Genomic DNA, 19,624 nt, shown 5'->3' with positions numbered 1-19,624 from the left:
AAACAAAGGCTTGAGTATTCTCAGACTAGATAATAAATGCTATATTATAGCACACATAAAAAAATTACTCTTAATTTCCAATACTGACATAAAATGATACAGATAAATGTGAACCCTAATCAGACATTTCAGATTGCATTTAAATATCCCTAATAGTGTTCATTCTAATTATGTTAATTCTAATTATTCCATTGATGATTAGCTCAGTTAACTCTGAGCTCTGTTGCAACACGTTCCTCCTGAAAGAGTCCTACTGGGTTATATAGTATGTTTAGGGTCATTATCTGGTTGTAAAAGCCCTTATCTTTTCATCGTCAGATTCTTGCACACAAGGAGCTGTTTGCTTTTTGTATCTGCTGGGACTTAATTGGATCCACTCATCCATTGACCAACTTTAATGTTCCCTGACCACTGGCTGCAATAAAATCACAAAGCATGTTCAAACCAAGCACGTAATCAGTTAGAGCTGCACGTGTAATGAAACTTTTTTTTGTTGGGGGGGGGGGGGGGGTAATAAATAACTTCCCTTCTTTTAGTTTCAGAGTGCAGGCAATGATGGGAGTCGACTATTACTAGTTTCTGTTGGGATGAATTTGTAGAGTTAATATTCATAGCTCTGTGGCTCCCCATACATGGGGTGCTGATCGTAAAGTTCTACACAAATAGGTTATTAATAGTATAATAAAAATGACGCACATTTGTTTAGAGCTTTTCTAAGTCAGGGACTCCAAAGTGATCTACACTGATGGTGATAAGCTGGTAACAGCTGCCCTGAAGCACAGGCACCACCCTTCCCTCCAGTCATCACCAGCAAACAAAGAAGGTAGAGCGTCTTGATCAACGACACAATTACAATTGATCAAGTCGGAGCCTGGGTTTGAACCAGCAACCCTTCAGTTACAGGGTAAACTAATTTCCAGGGTGAACTAATTTCCCTCTGGGATTAATGAAGTATTTTTTAATTGAACTGAACTAACGTCTGAGCTACTGTTGCTCTGACAGATGTATTTTTCCATTTTTAACAAGTTCAAATGGTAGCATGAGATTACTTATTCATTTTATTATATTTTTATTTAACCAGATGAGTCAAATCTATTGCTATGCGATATTTTGATTAAAGAAAACAAATTCTTTGATGCTTTGAATTTGTTTGGACAGAACTTAAGCCTCTGCCCTTCCTGACTTCGCTTGCATGGCCTCTTCATTACTATTGCTGCATTTTCCTTAAGGACTTAAATCATTTTACACAGAACATTTGCAAAGTGAATGAGGCAGTGGTTTTAAAATTAAGTCAAAAGAAGAGTACAGTCTTCGTTGCATTTCTTTTATCCAACCATCCTTCTGTAGCCATTCTGCAGCCAAACCCTAACTGCTTCGGCTCATCATCTCTTACAGCTAGTAAAATAAGGTGGTGAGAAAGTGACAAATTGCTAGCCGGTGTTCGTTTCACCTCATCTGAATGTACATCCAGTGCAATCAACATTCTGATGGCATTAAAACAGATTAAACCAGAGCAGAAAAAGCATTAACATGTTCAAGGCCACACCAGGGCTCGCCCACAATGCTATTTGTGTAAGAAGCCCTAAGTGTAAGAAAAATGTAATTTGGGACTTGGTGGTAGGAGTTAAGAAATAATTACTTTTAACAATTATTTTTGCGTGTGTGAGACCGTCTTTATGAGGATCGATTTGATGGCCAAAGGGACCCCCTAGGGACGTGGTCAAACACCTTCTACAGATCTACAAAACGCATGTAGATAGGTTGGACAAACTCCCATTCACCCTCTAGGACCCCCCAAGGGTATAGTGCTGGTCCAGTGTTCCACGGCCAGGACAAAAACCACATTGCTCCTCCTGAATCCGAGGTTCGACAATCCGCCCAACCCTCCTCTCCAGAACACCTGAAAAGACTTTACCAGGGACGCTCAGGAGTGTGATCTCCCTGTAGTTAGAACACATCCTGTGACCACTCGAGCCCTATTCCACTTGGCCTGCCGGTACCCATCAGCTGCCTCTGGAATCCCACAGGCTTAAAGACTTGATAGGACTCTTTCTTTAGCTTGACAACATCCTTAACCGTTTGTGTCCAGCAGCAGGTTCAGGAATTGCAACCATGACAGGCACCAACGTCCCTGTGGTCACAGCTCCTGTCAGCCGCCTCGACAATTGAAGCACAGAGCTTGGCCCACTTGAACTTAATGCCCCCTGCCTCTCACAAAACATTTTGGAAGTTCTGTTGGAAGTGGGTTTTGAAACTTGTTCTGACAGGAGACTTTGCCAGACGTTCCCAGCAAACCCTCAAACTACATTTGGGCTTGCCAAGTCTGACCGGCATCCTCCCCACCATCAAAGCCAATTCTTGACCAGGCAGTGGTCAGTTGACAGCCCTGCTCCTCTCTTCACCCAAGTGTCCAAGACATGCGGTCACAGATCAGATGAAATGACAACAAAGTAGATCATCTAAGGTATACTGGTGCCAAAAGCAAATATGGACACCTTTATGTCTGGACATGGTTTTCATTATGGTAAATGGCCTGTATTTGATATAGCGCCTTCTAGAGCCCTGGAACCTCCAAGGCGCTTTACAACACAATCAGTCATTCACCCATTCACACACACATTCACACACTGGTGGGGATGAGCTACAATGTAGCCACAGCTGCCCTGGGGCGCACTGACAGAGGTAAGGCTGCCGGGCACTAGCACCACCGGTTCCTCTGACCATCACCAGCAGGCAACGTGGACTAAGTGTCTTGCCCAAGGACACGACGACAGCGACAGACTGAGCGGGGCTCGAACATGCAACCTTCCGATTACGGGGCGAGCACGTAACTCCTGTGCCACCGTCGCCCGATTATGGACAATCCATGATAAGCACAAAAGTCCAACAAAAAAACACCACTCGAATTCAAAGGGCCTGAATTTTTTTTTTGGGGGGGGCAACTTTATGCAAGGAGGAGACATGCCCCCCTCGGGATTTCTGCCTATAACGTTGCGGCAGTGACTGATGCAACCCCAAGTGCAGCACAGTCAGAAAAACTAGCCAACATCATAAATATTTGCCTAGCCAGTAGAAGGATTTTTGTTGACATATTTTTTCATCTTAGTGCACATAGGCGAGTGGCTGTGTAGCAAGAACACACTGCTATCAATACACTACATACACTTTCAAGAATGGTTGTGAGCAAAATTTCCAATATATAAATACTTTTAACATCTAAAAACAGAAGGAGTTCCCTTTCAATCTATTCACTCGGTACAAATAAGGTACTATGGGACATCACACCCTCATGTGGCCTGGCTGAAGACTTATCTAATCATGACTGTAAAGGCAAATGAGCGTGATGCTGGGTGGTGGCCCCACCCTCCACCTACAAGCCCTCAGCGTCACTGGAATTTTTCAGTTTTGACGCTCTTCACCTCGCTGATAACACATAAGTACAAAGAAACTATTGTTAGCTATGCTGCTGAAAAGTTAGCTTAACTGCTCACTAGTGTCGATTCTGCTGCCTTCTGATCAGGGTTCCTCTGGACCCAGAGGCGTGGGAGTTCTGTCACCAGCTCCGTTATCCCATGCTCAATTGACGTGTAAACATCATCCAATTTTTCCTGGGGGAAGCTGCGGGTGCACAGCAGGACCCAATGATCTGAATCGGATCCTACAGCTTAAAAAGGTTCAGATGTGGGTGGTCCTGTGATTGAGTTCCCCTCTGCTAGCTGAGAAGATCACATGGAGGTGACAGACAGGCTGACCAAATTCGACTTGGAGACTTCCCAGTTCTCTCCTCTCCTCCTCGGCGGTGCCAAGAAGTTGTGGTTTGTGGACCCTCATTGGCTGCTTACTTGGCCCTGACCGGTAACAATTGGGTTAGTGGATCTGCTGTTTTACTCTCTATGCAGTGAAGGTTTTCTGCCACAGACCTGGAGATGTTATACTGAGCCCAGACCACCTCCACCCTCGCACTCAGTTCTGTCACCATGTTGCAGACCTGCTTATCAATGTGTTTGGGGGAGCTTGGAGCCCTGGTCCCACTCGGTAGCTCGCTCACCTCCCTCATCAACGAGACATGAGACCCAAGATGCTCGAAAGTGTTAAATGAGCCATCATCTCGCCTCCCTTGCCTTGGATGGCGGTGTCACCAGCGGCAGTGGTGAGACCCGTTGTGTAGTTAGATGCATCTTCAGTCAGGCCACATGAGAACGTGATGTCCCATAGCACCTCTGTTGTACCGCCTTCCTCCCCTTTAGGGAACAGTGGTTATTTGTATAACTGAACATTTTAGAGAGAAGTTATTGAAGGCTAAATTAAAGTTTTTGAAAGCCTATATGAACTCTGGGATGACGTAAAACGTTCATCAGTATTTCTTCCACAAATCTGTTGTGGAGACATGTATTCCTATTTAACATAAGATGTGGATCCTTCACTCATGTCAGGCTGACGAAGTCTGCAGTCGCAAACGAAACGTTGTAGGTAAATAAAACCTCTCTGTGTTTTAAAAAGAACTAAAATATGGAATTAGAATTTCAACACAGCAAGAACACACCAAAGAACACACCAAAGAAGCCTCACTAACTGTCCGGCTCTTTTTGGAGAGTCTGGGTTGCCCAGAATTATCTCTTTTACATTTTGCGGATATTTATGGAGGAAATTCCAATAACATTAATCATCAAGCCTCCCACGGGCGAGACAATCAACCACACAGCAAAAATGATCCATCTGCTTCGCTAAGTTCTCCTCTAAACGTGCAAAACAATGTAATTACAGGCAAAACACATTGTTTCTTGCCACACAATAATCGTGATGCAATGACAGAAACATGAACATCGATGTCATAAAATATCCTCCTAGTGAAGGCTGGATCAAATTAAAACGTGGCACAGACTTTTGTCCTGAAGAGGGCGTAACACTGACAGTTTTAGGTGGAATCTTCAAAACTTAAATAAGCTGCACCAAAATGCCAAAATAATGACTACAAATAGTTTATCAGCAAAAAGCTGATTTGGGGGTGACTTACTCTTACTTAGATTAGATATTTTTATTTCAAATAATGCAGTGATCCAACAGCTTGATTGTATATTTGAAAGAACAGTTTTGTAGATTAGCTGCACCTAGATCAGCTTCCAGAATGCACCCCCACTTATGTTAGATGCATTTTCTGATTTTTAAATGTGAGACAAAGACGGGATTTCTGGTTGGCTGCTTTGAAAAATCTGGGTCAACAAATGTGTTTGTACCCGAGATGAGTTTTTGAATCTTCCTAGACTCTGGTTCTGACTCGTGACTCAAAAATAAACTAAATCAAACCTTAAAACATTTCAACAAAAGAAAATGTATATTATTTCCTTCACCAAACTTATTATAAGTCTGAATGTATCTTTCAGTCTATATTTAAAATCTTCTCCCTGCTTTTAAGCTGTCACCACTTGTTGTTGTTGTCACCCACTTTGCACATTTAGCTAATTTTTGCTCATTCAGCTTTTAATGTGTCTGAAAGTGATTATTAGAGTTAGTGGAAATTAGACTGTCTTGGTAGTGTTCTGAGAAAAAAGGTCTTCTCCATGTGATTTATATTCAGGGAGTGATTGCTATCTTGGGGTGAAACTAGGTTTGAAGTTAAATGGAGCATCCAGCTTTTGGCTGATTATCTCGAGATGTTTGGAGATTGAAGGCGGTAGACACATAGACAATCATAGTGACAGGAAGTTTAAAAAGCACCAACGATGTAGGCGGAAAGGAAAAACGACTTGATGGAAATGAGAAACTTATCAGAAATGTGAGGTTTGTCCATTAAGTGAGGTTACATTTAAATTCATGAAGTGACTGAAGTTGCTGTGAAATTTAGCATCTTGGAAAATGTTCTTCATAAAAAATGAGTGAAGATTTTCAAACAAATGTTTAAAACTTTCTGACACGTGTCTAATTTGAACCAACAAATCCAAAAGGAAAACCCGACATGCCTTTCCCAAAGCATCCTCTCCAGGTCCTCCTGTGTTACAAACCCTGAGTGTTAGGCGTTATGGTAAAGGGTAACATTAAAACTGATGCGGAGAAAGGAGGGGTGAGTGTAAAGAAAAGATATTTATTCTTACAAAAGGCAACCAAAATACACAGTCCTAGACTGGAAAAGTTCAAACGAAAAACACACTTTTAATCTAACTAAACAAAAACGCACAACGGAGATAATTCAAAACACCTGGGACAAACCGTCCCAGGGAAGAAATCACGAGAATAGTTATAGATAAAAGAATAAATCGCCGTAACTAATTAACTAAAAACTAAATCTCAACGGCTAGCAATATTCAAAAAGACTAAATGAAAAGCAAACTATCAAAGCTGAAAACGAAACGAAAAATACCTCACTGGGGCCGAACCAAACAGGATCTCTAAACAAACACACACTAAACAAACACACACAGCTACTAATAACTATAATCCAATTCTATTCCAAGCTAATCAGAATTTAACAAATCTAACCGAGGAGAGGAAGACAGAGGTTGAGTCTGTAAGTCTCTCGATGAAAGCTGAAAGAGGCAGTCCTTTTAAACTAGCGGTCTTCATGACGGGATTGTCTGCAGCTGGTGCAGAGAAGGCGGGCCGAGGCGGAGGCCGGCCTGACGGAGGACCTGTCCAAGGTCCTGAACAAGCCTGGAGGGAACAGCACTGGGCCATACAGGGCGCGGGAGCCCAGGATCCGTAACATCCTGGGAGATCCAATAATGTTTTCATGCCAGAGAGGATAAACTGACCCTTTGAAAGTGATGTCACGCTGCTCATGAGACCACCCCCTTTGCCATGATGGCAGAGAAACTGTTTACACACATTGAAACTCCTGTGAAGCTAGTCAAAACAAGCCCGTCTGTAGCATTTTATTGCTTTTATTTAGTTAACTTCTCAGTAAAATATTAATAGTTAGCTCTGGGGTTGGCTGCATTAATAGACAAGGGTGTAAACGCAAATTGTCTTTTTTATTAAATAACTAATGGAGACCGAAAACATGAATGAACCACAGTGAACAAACTGTACTTGCAGTCCTCATGTACGTTTTAGGTTTGCAACAAACACGTTTTATCCAGGTAAGATTAATGTTTCATAAGGAATACAGGGACTGACTTACGTCAGGGGCACCTCCAGAAAAGCTTGATAAGAGTGGCCAGATGGGGCCAAAGAAATATTTGGGGTGGCACACCAAATTGGTCCTTGTGATAACTCTGGGAGAGTTTAGCCTATGGTGATACATTGTATCTTCTGAGGATGTTTTTAAATAAATAAACAGGATAATTCATTAATCAACAATACTTAAAAATGATAAAGCTGGGTTGTTTTTCATGCCCTCTGTATATTTCCAGTATTATAAAAGTAGGAACAACTTTAAAAGCTGTCAGCATCAGCAGTAACACACACACATGGACAACTTGATGTTTTCCTTCCTATACAGTATAAAATAACTAAAAGTCATGTAGGATATTAGATGTGTGAAGAGGAACGTGAAGCATTTTCAAGCTTCTTTTTGTAAAGTTTTCAGAGCCGTGCATGTTAGAGATAAGAAGAACTATAATAAATAGAAAGTTGAATTAATCTTCTCTTGTCAAACATGAGGATTACTTGAGATTTAGAGTTAGTTACTTCACTGCAGGATCCAGGCGTAAAACGTTTATGTGTTTGAATTTATCCTTCATCATTTTCCCTTCTCCGAGTTCCCTCAGAATAATTATAAAGCTAGACAGTTAAAAGCCAGGAACACATTGGCAGTAATGTCTAACCTTCTTCCCATCTGCGACATTTCAGCACGCTGTGAGAAAAAAAAGCTTGAAGACTGAAAATATTAAAAGTGTTAGTGTGTGTGTGCAGACAATCACACACATCTTAACAGCACAGACACACATTCAATTAGATTCATAGCTTGTCTTATCATAAATCACATTTAAAATTCTTTTACCATTTTGGTGTTGCACATGTATGAGGAGTTGTTCTTCAAAGCTGATTTTATAACTTCTCAAATGGTCACAAAGGTTATAATAAACAAAGAAAAACAAGATTTACATACAGGACTTTAGTTTTGCTATCTACAGAAAGAACAACCATACAATAAAATAAATGAAACTAAAATATTTCTGAAGGAATTCAAAAGAATATCAATTCTATTGTCAAATCGCCCAACATAACATTAGCCTTTAAGAATTTTGTAATAATCATAGATTTGACTAAATGGCTATATTTTTGTACACACACACTCTAGTCTACACGAAATTTGATGGGAATGCAGATAAAAGTAAATGCCAGTCAGTGTGTTTGCATGCAGTAAGAGAAAACTGAATTACTGCCTTAATCTAACTGAATTCAGACTCTTAAAATGCTTGTTCACACCTTAGTTGAACTGAAGATCTGAAGGCCTGCATCGGTTCCAGCGAAAGGCACAGATAAATGCAGTAAAAAAACAAAACAAATTTCTCTGCATGTAAAAACATCTCAGCTTCTCCAAGCTATGCCCGGCCTGGGCTAGAGCCCTGCACGGGCCTAAAATCTGAGCCCGTGTCCGGCCCGAGGGGGTGGAGCCCCAGCCCGACCCGGTCCGAAAGGGTTTTCAGGGTTCTCTGGCCCGGCCCGAGCCTGAGCCCGACTTTTTTTTTTTAACCAACTAAATGAAAACAAAGCGCGTCAATCCTGACCAATGTGTTAAAAGACGTGCAGGATCCGATCAATTTGTTTTTCCCTCATTTACCGTCACGGAGAAAACGGCGCACTGGCTCTGGTGGTAATCAAGTTAAATTTTATCTCTTTCCAACAATTTTCACAAGAAAACAAAACAGTCAAAAGCAGGGCTTGTGTTGACCGGATAGTTCCCGTATTTGACGGTTTATTTGGAGAAAGAATAGAAAGAATTACCCCGACGCATGCAGACGAACTGACATTTTATTCGTTACGCACATCTCAGATGTAGCTAAATCACCCAAGAAAAGATTCCCATCTGAACATCTGAGCTGCTCAGCGCAGCTCGCTGTCAGCACATATGTGCACAGTGAGCTGAAGTTGTGGAGATTGGCTTGGAGCGCATCGCAGAACCAGAGCGCATGCGGGAAGATTCCTCCCACTGAAGCGAGTGTTTTCCAAACCCTGTCGCTCAGAGAGACTAATAACTTATAAAATGTTCCCTGATTATGAAACTTTGGCTGAATAGTGCTTGTTCCTGTCTCCAATGTGGCGACACATCCAGGAGCCTGTCTGAGGAGAATCCCAGAATCTCTTCAGCTCAGAAAGCGCATATGATTACGCACAAGCGTGACCCGTCAACCCGGTCTCACAGGAAGACCGGGTTGGACCTGTTCAGGTTTACGCAGACAATCTTTACATAGAATTGACTTACAGATATAAAATTAATTCAGTCAAATATAAAGCATTTTATTTAAATATCCATTCATTATTTTACAAGCACAGAGAGCCGCATCAGATGGATGGAAGAGCCACGGGTTGTGACATGCTTTCTCCCGGACCAGAGAGGACGCAAACTCAATACATCTCTTTTATTGTGAGGTAATAATTTCTCTGAGTTTTGCGGTTGCGGGCGGGAGTAGACATGCACGCTACGGGTGCGGGCGGGAGTGTAACACACACGTTGCAGTTGCAGGTGGTAATGGTCAGAAATTCAGCAGGAGCGGGCAGGAGCAGGATGATGAAAACAGTCCCGCGCAGGGCTCTACTGCTGCGTTTGTGTTTCAATTTTTTTAATGAATTTGATTAAAAATAAAGGCGCCCGGCCCGGCCCGTGTCCGAGGTGATTACACAGTCGTTGGCCCGAAGCCCGGCCCGAGGGCCGTCGGGCCGGGCCGACCCAAGGGCCTAGGGCTTCAGTGCAGGGCTCTAGCCTGGGCTCTCTCCCTTCCAGAAGATGAAACCACAGAAGCGGTCTTCTGATAATAACATCACCACAAGACTGCATTAATAAAATGGGTAGCACCATCAAACAGAAGTACGTACCAAATGGGCTATTCTACAGCATTGTCATCCAATCCTTCTGCCATTTTTACTCTGTCTGCTTCTTTACTTCACTGTTTACCATTTATACATTGCTATTGGCTAACTGGAAAAATGCCGAGACAAAAGGGTGCATGTTTCCACCTACAGTTGCAGATTTGAAAATACTTTATTCAGAAATTCAGTTTTCCAACTGACATGTAAATTAAGATAAAGGCTCCCACTCTGGTTAAGGTAGGTTAAGGCTTGATTAATGTCAGTTCCAATTAGATGCGCATGTAACTGTACTCATTGTTTAAGGTCACTATGGTAACCATACACCTGTGTCATTTCCTCTGACATCTTTCTGTGTGGCGTGCAGACATAAATGCAGGGCATAAATGAACATTAGAAGGTCATTCCTGATCAAACCACATTGGGTGAAAATTGAAAATTCAAAACTGAGATTAAAGCAGAAGATCTAATAAGAAATACAACTGTTTAATGCATCCATGAACTGGCTGCCTCAAGCAGATGTTTTTACAATAATTATTTAACTGTGTTTAAACATAAGTTCTTCACAGTGGACCAGGGCTAGCGTATAAACCAAATGGTGCTAAACCATCAGATTATGGTCAATGAAATGATCCCAGTGTTCTTGGAGCTGCCAAAGAAAAGTTAAAACTTCTACAGACTTAGAAACTGGAATTTGGACTCAGAGAAATGTTTTTTATTAGATTTTACACCAAATTACATTGTGGAAATAAAAAACCTACCAAATCTAAAAGTAGTTTAAAGTTAGTGTTTTGTAAGCAAAAGACTTAGAGCTGAGAGGTTTTCTAACCAGACAGGTTTTCAGACCGGAAAAGAGAACTTCTTCATTTTTGACATTCTTAAGAACAGAGCATAGCAGGTGTCTGTCCAGCGGAGATAAGCTTTCTTTCCTATAAGCACCCCCCCACTCGCACACACACCTGAGGCCTTCAGAGTGTCTTTTCTTCCTCCCTCTTACCTGTGACGTGTCTACAACTGCTTTGAGTCGCTTGTATTTCCTGTCAGGTATTCTCTTTCTGCCTCTACACCTGTCACTCACAGTGGATCCACCAGTGTGATGTCTCCTAACATTAAGCAGTTTCAGTACTGAAGTGTTGTTTGACTGTAACTTTCTCCTTGGGAACACATTTTTTCTCTTTATAAGCAGCCATATTTGTTTGAACCTTTTCCACACTAAACACAAAGATATTAATCCCTAAATTACTGAAACTAACAGTTTAATGCCATCCATTGTAGTTTCAATGCTCTACAGTCAGACTTTTTATTATTGATTCAATTGAAGATTGTGTATGAATAGACAAAGGAAAACAGAATGGACAAAATTATTGCACCTTTAAAGTTGCTTTTGAATCAATTAGTGCCATCAAATGATCTCTTCTTGATGAAATCCAACAGGCATTTTGGCCCACTCTGCCTGACGAACTACCCAAGCTGTCTCAGATTTAATGGCTGAAGTCTCATTGTTGCAGTCATTCAGATTGCAGAAGTAAGATCTGAACTGATAAAAGTCAAAAAAATGTTTAAATGAGAAATATTAGTATCAGCTATTCTTTAGTTATTTTTTGCAGCATAAGTTAGGATGGGGGTGAGGGAAAAGTTAAATAGCAACAGGTTAGAGGTTAAATATCGATGAAATGTGCGTCTTTCCACGGGCTTCGAAAACCAAAACTCTGGTACCGCACGACGCCTCCCGGCGTGTTCTTCCAGCGCGTCGGAATCACCCGCTTGGTCACCCATTGTCCGTTTTAGCCGCTTCGGGTGTGAGAATGTGTTGGTCTCAGATTCAACAAAGTAACCCCCAAACAAAACCAAGCTTCCATCCATGTTTCATAGTAGGTGCAGTGTTTTCTTTAAAAAGCTATTGTTTTCTTTTTGTAACCATAGACCTTATGTGACTTGGCAAAATGCTCAAATGTTATCTAATCGCACCTAAAGACTTTGCCCTGGAAGCATTTTGGCTTGAAAACACGTTTTTTTTTTCATCAGTGAGGTCTGTCTGATTCTTCTACCACGGCAAATGGTGTCATCAGAAGGTGACACTGGTCTTGGCGTTAAGCTTCAATGGTATTTTTTGCATTAATCAACCATGAATTATGTTTCCTCTTGCATCCATGTTCTTGAGTATTGGCTTCAATCTTATGAATTCTGCATTTCAATGTTGTTGGCAGATGTGGTCAAAGGAACATGAAGCTATGTGGACACAGTCGCTGAGCCTTTCCCTTTAACATGAGTATCTTCTTTCTGAGCTCCTCCAACAGCCACTGACCAGTACTTTGTCTGGTCCATGTTCAGTGTGGTACACACCATGCTATCAAAATACCCAGTAGCACGTTTGTTCCCTTCAAACAGGGTGACTGGATGAAAAATGCTTGAAGAAATTATGATACAAATGTATAATGCACGAATAACAGTTTCTTTGGAGATACAAACCTCTTCATACTAGTTTAGCATTGCTTCACTAAGTACATTTTATTTCACAGTTTGGCACGCAGGTACACATTGTTTTACTAATCTGTGAGGATACTAACAAGCTTGTTTGTCTTGATGCTACTTTGACAAAAAGATACCCGTGTATAAAAACAACCTCAGAGACCTAAAAGCCAACATTTCACATTTTTTATCTCTTTTTTCCCTCTTTAATAAGGAAACTTTGTTGTGAACTGAGGAAAGTCAGATTAGGATGCAGTTGCAATCCCTTAGCTGTCATCTCTGGGTCGTTCATCTCCATCTGACACAGAGACATGCTGCAGCTCCTCCCCTCTTTACCATACATGCACCATTGAAACAAGGTCAATTCCATCCATTCTTTCAGACATATATTTCATAACTATAGGGTACGAGCTTTGGTTTGGAAAGAAGCCTAAAGTTGGGCCTTGCTCAGCCCACTGAGGGATCACACAGTCTGTTTAGCTTTGGAATGGGTCCAAGGGTCCTTGAAAGCAAGGAAGTTCAGAACTGGAATAAGTTCAAGTGCCCTCTCTTCAGATTAGGGCAAGCTTGGATGTTGCATTTGGAACACACCCAAAAGGCTGAGTGAAAGTTAAAACTTGGAGTGGATGGAATGAAATGTCCTATTTTCAGAGTCAAGTGGATTTACACATCTGGAATTAAGCCTAGTGGTCCTAATAAAATAAAATAAAAGTTATTGAACTATAAAGTTTAGAGCCTATTTTCTGTATGGGTGGTTCAAAGTCCCACGTAGGAAGAACAAATATTACAAGGGTAGTCCTGCTTTTGAATCAAAGAATCTTGATTAACATTTAGAACCTGGCAAAAGGTCAGATTGATCAAAGACCTCCTGAAACCTGTGCACAACTATGAATTAGGCTTGGAGCAAATCTAAGGGATTATCAAAGTGAGGGAGTGTCTTTAACAGGTCAGAGACTTTTAAAGTGGCAGATTTACCTTCAGTCCTTTAAGGAAAATATGGATTTCAGTCATTAAAATTTGGATCAAACTCCAGAAATTGAGATAAATTTTGATTTTTATTCCTTGTTTATCCATCCATCAATTTTTCTACGCTTATTCGAGACAGATCAGTACAACGCCTGTGTTGGATAAATTATGGATACATTATTTATTATTTTATTTTATTTTTTATTTTATTAATTATTTTACTATTTCTTAAACGAAAGCTTCATCCAGTTCATTTTACCCTGGCAACAGACAGGCGGTTGACCTTGCCTCTTTCCAGTCCTGGCTTATCAGTAAGAACGCCCTGTGCCAGCGCCTGTTTGTCTCCCTTTCGAGAGTCTAAAGGAATGTGTGTAAATGTGTGTGCGTTTTATCATTTTTGTGTGTCCTTAATAAATACTCTTGGAGGGCTTTGTCTGATGAGAGTGAACTGCAAAGTCTAAATTGTTTGGTTATTGGTAAAGACTGGTATGGGTTCATCGATCGTCTTGTTAATACAACCCCTGCGTGTTGAGCTTTCCCTCAGGTAACCCTGGATGGGAAAATGAAAATACCTAACATTTTGGTGTCGTGATACCCGTCGTGCAGTTCGGCCGCTGAGGGATTGTCTCCGGGAGCCGCTTCCTGCTTCGGTCCGGGGGGCTGGAATTGCTTGCCGGCCGGCTGGATGGCTCCGTGGGACTCCTCTCTCAAGCTGTCTCGCGCGCGTCAGACTTCGGGGTGACTCCACCGCACAGGGGGGATTGGGATTGGATTGGATGAGTGAGTGAGTACCTCTTTTTTGCAGCCTTGCATATATAAAGCTGATTGACTTGACAGTGTGTTTTACGTTCGTGTCTGCCTTCCGGACGCAGGAGACGTCCCGTGTTTTAGCAGGGAGCCTGAATCTGTTCCCATTTAAATCGAGGTGAAAAAGACGGAAACAGGGGCGCTATCTCGTGTCCTAGGTCCAGCTGTTCTGACCAAGCTGGTTCTGAATGAAATAGTTGAAATATGCAGGAACAGCAGTCAGGACGCTACTGGAAAGGTTTTAATAAGGTCTATGTCCAAGGAGACACAGTCCGCCCCGCCGTGAGAAATCATTGCGGGTCTTAATAAGAGCGGAACTGCAGACTGTTGGAAATATAATAGCGTGGCGTTAAAGCTGCCGCTATATAGACGCATTGCAGGCTGACGGCTGTGCGCTGGCATTTTAGTCTTTTGTAATCACTCTGTCGCTGGATTGTTTAACGGTTTCCTATTAATGCTGAGGTACAAACATTTGGACACCGTTGCTTTTGGCTTAAAACCTCAAGTCGAACTAAAAATCACTCATATTTGTGTGCTTCTCACTGGTGTTGTTATAGCTGTTTTGTCTGCCGCTGGATCATTGTTGTCTGTGTGGCTTTGTGGGTTTAATTGTGCTGGAGCTCTGTGCTGAAGAGCTTCAACTGTCCTTTGATCCATCTGGTTGTGTGAGAACTGGCCAGTTCTGCCTGGTTTGGTTTCTTGTGTGTTGGGGTGTGTGTGAAGAATTGGCTGGAGTTCCAAGGGTGTGTACGGAGAGGGAAAAGAAACAGGGAAGTTGTTGCGTTAAGGATAAATTTGGGAGGTTTAGGGGCAATTTAAGGTCCGTGGGAGGGAGTCAAAGTCCAATGGGCCAGATTTCCACCTTCTGCCCCCAGAACAGAGGGAATTATAGAAACCCTCAGAAGTTTAGCTGAGTGCAGGTTAATCCACATCGTAACTGCACCTGGTTATTACTGACCAAATAATATCTTATCAATTGAGTAAAGGCCTAAGGGCAATAAAATAAAATTAAAAATCAAAATAGTGGTCGGAAGGGAGTCTCCAAATTATAATTTTACCCTAAAATAAAAACAAGTTAAAAGTTCAAAGGGATCCTGCAACAAATCAAAATAAAAGTGGCACAACTATTAATTACTTATTGCTCTTGTGACCCGAGTATTTTATTTATTTATGGTGGATGGTTATGACTATGAAGGAAACGTTTGGTTTAAAGTAATCTAGATTACACACTGTTCCCCTGCTATCATGTGAATGTGTCCATTCTATTGATCTTTTATTTGTAGTTAATTGTATAATGGGTTTTTCTTTTTCTTTTTACTTTCTGGGAGTACTAATTTTCCAAACCTTCATATCCAGACAGGGGACTTTGGGTGGTGACAACCCAAAACCTGGGTATATATGAGGCCCGTAGTGCCTGTTTGAATTCAAAACTACAGATGGGGTATTCCAAAATAATGGTTGTCTTCATTTGAATCTCTCCGATATCTGATATTCTGTTAAACTGTTTAGAAGTCTGAAGAGAAATGAGAAAGTCACAACTGAGGTGACTCACATTGGCTTCGTTTTTTCTCTTGTCCTTTTATGGTGGCCACCTTAAATCTTCATTTGGTTTGTTTTTTCTTTTGTTACAAAAAGCCTTCGAGCGCCCAAAGGCCTGCAAGCCATAGGAATTGGATTTGGATTTAATGTGTTCTATACAATTTTTTTTTCTTTAGTTAGACTAATTGTTCTATTATGGATTGTAATGTATTGACTGGTAGAGGGATAGTGACCATCTACAGTGAATCATATGTATGGTACCCTGCCGAATGTCTCAGTTTAACTACCTCAGTCCTTTCTGGAATGTAAACAACAGCCAGAAATCCCAGTCGAACCAAAATAACAGTTTAGGCCCAGAGTTAAACAATTCTCCAATTTACAATACCCTTTGTCCCCTGAAGCAATGCATTTTTAGGTTCCTGTGCATCCAAACTCACAATTTTTATTTGGTTTGCTTTCATCTACAAAACTTAAAGCTCAGCTTACAAAATCCCACTATTTTTACCAAAGCCATCACTAATTGTCTCGCTGACCTTCAATGTTCATCCAATTCTCTAAAATCCTTGTTTACGTGGATGACGGTTTGATGGCATCTGGCGGTGCAGTGTTTTGCCTCACAGACTCTCACGCCTTGTTGCAATATCTTCACCTAACAGGGATCAAAGTCATTAAAAAGAATCTACAGTGGGTAGAAATTCTCAGTTCGGCATTTAGGACACACGCTGTCAGGTGAAGGCGGATCCAGTCAGGAAGACAGGAAACCATGTTGAATGCCCCAACACCCTTGACTAAGGAGCAGATGATGCAGTTTTTAGACCTTGCTAAGTAGTCCCCCATAATGCAGAAAGGACCCAGCCCCTTTACACATTTCACTTTTCTGCAGGATTTGACCCCGGGCTACAGAACTATAGGGAAATTATTATAAAATTATAATTTTTAAATTCTCTGGTATATAGACTGTTGTAAATTGCCTCATGGATAGCTTCTGCTCAATATGATTGAAGAACTGTAAGGAAAGTGCCTTACAAAAATTTTGAAACAAGTGGTTTAATTTTGACCTTTTGTCGTTTTCTTTGGAGTAATGAGCTGATTTTGTGAGACTTGATTGTTCAATTTTACAGTGGGACCTTCTGACCATTTTCATTGGTTTTGCTACTGGCCTATTTCTAAATTTAAGCTGGTTTCTTCTCACCATATTCTGTCTTAGCATTTCAGTTATTCTGTTTTATTTTATTTTAGAGGAATATTTTCTTCGGTCTTGGTACTGGAATTCTACATAACGCAGTGCAATCATGGTTTCTACCAGCAAACATTTACCAGCCTCAACTATCTTCGCGTTATTAGTTCTGCTTAGTGACGTTTTGTTTAAGTACTGCTACAGTGTGTGGTCTGCCATTGTTTTTTTAATAATTTGCTTGTTTTGAATAGGTCAGGCAGCTAGGGTTAGATACATGCGTTTAGGTTTTTATTATGTGATGTTCTAAGGGTTGTGAGAGCTAGATTTTGTTTGATTATTTTGACCTTCGCCCACCCTGAAACAGACGCAGTGACTCCAGACTAGGGATGAGTGAGTACACCACTATCTGTATCTGTATCTGTTCAACCAACTAAATTATCTGTAACTGTATCTGTACTCGGAATGGGCGTGGCATAACCCGGAAGTGGGCGTGGTTCAACTGGAAGTGGGTGTGGTTGACATGAATATATTATTTTAAGTTTGAAATTGATATGGATTGATCAGAAGTTGCTGTGTGTATTGTTTATTTGAAAACTATTTACAGAGCAGCCTCAGAATTAAGATTAAAAAATTTTGATCACAATAGTAAAGGAACTATTACAGAACAAGTTTTTCAATAAAACCAGAACATTAATATTCGAGTGCATGGATTAATACATCTGAACTCATGCAGTAGGAACTATGAAATATGAAATGCTAGAACCAGACACATTATGTATATGTTTTAAATTTTAATTTGAGTAAACTGATTTATTTCTTAACGTTCTTGGCATTTTCCCACACAAAGTTAAACAAAACAATGTTGATTAAGGAGAGAGAGAGAGAGAGAGAGAGAGAGAGAGAGAGAGAGAGAGAGAGAGAGAGAGAGAGAGAGAGAGAGAGAGAGAGAGAGAGAGAGAGAGAGAGAGAGAGAGAGAGAGAGAGAGAGAGAGAGAGAGAGAGAGAGAGAGAGAGAGAGAGAGAGAGAGAGAGAGAGAGAGAGAGAGAGAGAGAGAGAGAGAGAGAGAGAGAGAGAGAGAGAGAGAGAGAGAGAGAGAGAGAGAGAGAGAGAGAGAGAGAGAGAGAGAGAGAGAGAGAGAGAGAGAGATTAAAAAAATAAAAAACCCGACCGGAGCGGAGGTAGTGACTAACCATTGTGACTAACACAGCACGTCAGCTCTGTCTTGTCAAATGCACCATGTAAGTTACGAAAAAAGTAACTTTAAATATTCAACCGAAAAAGAGGCGAGCTGAAGAAAACCTAGGGACTACTGAAGAAGCGTGTGCAACAGTGAAGCAATCATAGCGAGATCTGTTACTGTCTGTGTGTGCGTGCGTGGATGAACAGGACGGACTGCGCTCCCGGCCGGCTGCAGTTTTGTGTGTAGGGAGGGGCGGGCGCTCTATGTGACTGGCCAATCACAGAGCGTGAAGACAGTCAGTTACCCAATGAGGATTTTCCTTCAGCACGATTACAGATATTTACAAGGTTTACTCGTTTCATGCTCGTATTCGTCAAAAATGCTTTATCCGTACCGGATACTCGTCTGAAACGAGTATCTGGCTCATCCCTACTCCAGACTGTCAGAAACTAGATTCCCTACCCTATTCAGGGTTCATGGTTAAAACTCTGTTCTTTTCTTTTGCTGAGACAGTCTTTTCTTATCTAAAGGTTTTATATTATGACGAGTTCATGTTGTTTGAATTTATTCAGTCCTGGGGTGATATATGTTAACCTTTTCTTTTCTGTGGGCGGTGTTTACATGTTTTGTTTTGACCCTAAGTCTTTAAACAATTAAGGACATCCTGACTAGTGATTTTGTTTTCGTTTCTTAGTTTTCCTGCCATAAGCAGACTTCTTACCCAGTTGAGATTTATGGACAAAAATTATTTGAACTGCTGCTTCAAAAAGGTGTTCGGACCTTTCATATCTCTAGAAACTTCCTGTTAACTGAGTCTTGTCAACCATTGATGGGTTATTTAAATTAATGGTGTATGTTAGTTTAATATATCATGGAACCTAAGTTAATGATTGTATTTTGATGTGGTTTAATGATAAAACTGAGCCATATTTCTAGCTCACTAATGTGTTACCTTACTCGGGTCTTTTGATATGACATTGTGTTTAATTTTATAATTTTATCTTTTGCTGTTCAAACAATTACGTTAGGGGGAACACAGTGCTAGGTTTTTGTTTGTATTTCATGGTCCTTTTTATCGTCACTGCAGATGCAGCACCAATTCGCTTATTGATCTCACACTCTGTCTTCCCCTCACTCGTGAACAAGATCCCAAAATACTCAGACTTCTCCACTTGGGGCAGGACTTTGTCCCTGACCAAAAGAAGGCATTCTACCTTTTTCCAACTCAAGACCATGGTCTTCTCATCCCAGCTGCTTCACACTCGGCTGCAAACCACTCCAGTGAAAGCTGGAGATCACGTTCTGATGAATGCAACAGGACCACATCATCTGCAAAAATGCAGTTTTTGTTTTTAGTTAACTCTTACATGGAGTTTAAATCTTTTTTGTTGAAGACTGTACAAGCACTCGGGACATCGGTGATCAGAGGTGGTGCTGCTGCTACAATGTGATACATTTCTAAATATTAAGTTTGTATAACTAATATTTAATTTTTTCAATTTAGTCAGAAACACGCAGTGAT

At 41.0% G+C, this 19,624-nt stretch overlaps 1 protein-coding gene across 7 annotated transcripts in view; it reads right to left on the bottom strand.

The window, feature by feature from the left end:
• The window catches only part of LOC107387904 (protocadherin-15), a 514,972-nt gene that overhangs the window by 185,808 nt on the left and 309,540 nt on the right, over nucleotides 1-19,624 (bottom strand). The window lies entirely within an intron of this gene.

This window comes from Nothobranchius furzeri, chromosome 16 (assembly GCF_043380555.1).
Source record: "Nothobranchius furzeri strain GRZ-AD chromosome 16, NfurGRZ-RIMD1, whole genome shotgun sequence".
Lineage (NCBI taxonomy): Eukaryota > Metazoa > Chordata > Actinopteri > Cyprinodontiformes > Nothobranchiidae > Nothobranchius > Nothobranchius furzeri.
The sequence above is the reverse complement of the archived record's forward strand: the minus strand, read 5'-3'. Positions and strand labels throughout refer to the sequence as shown.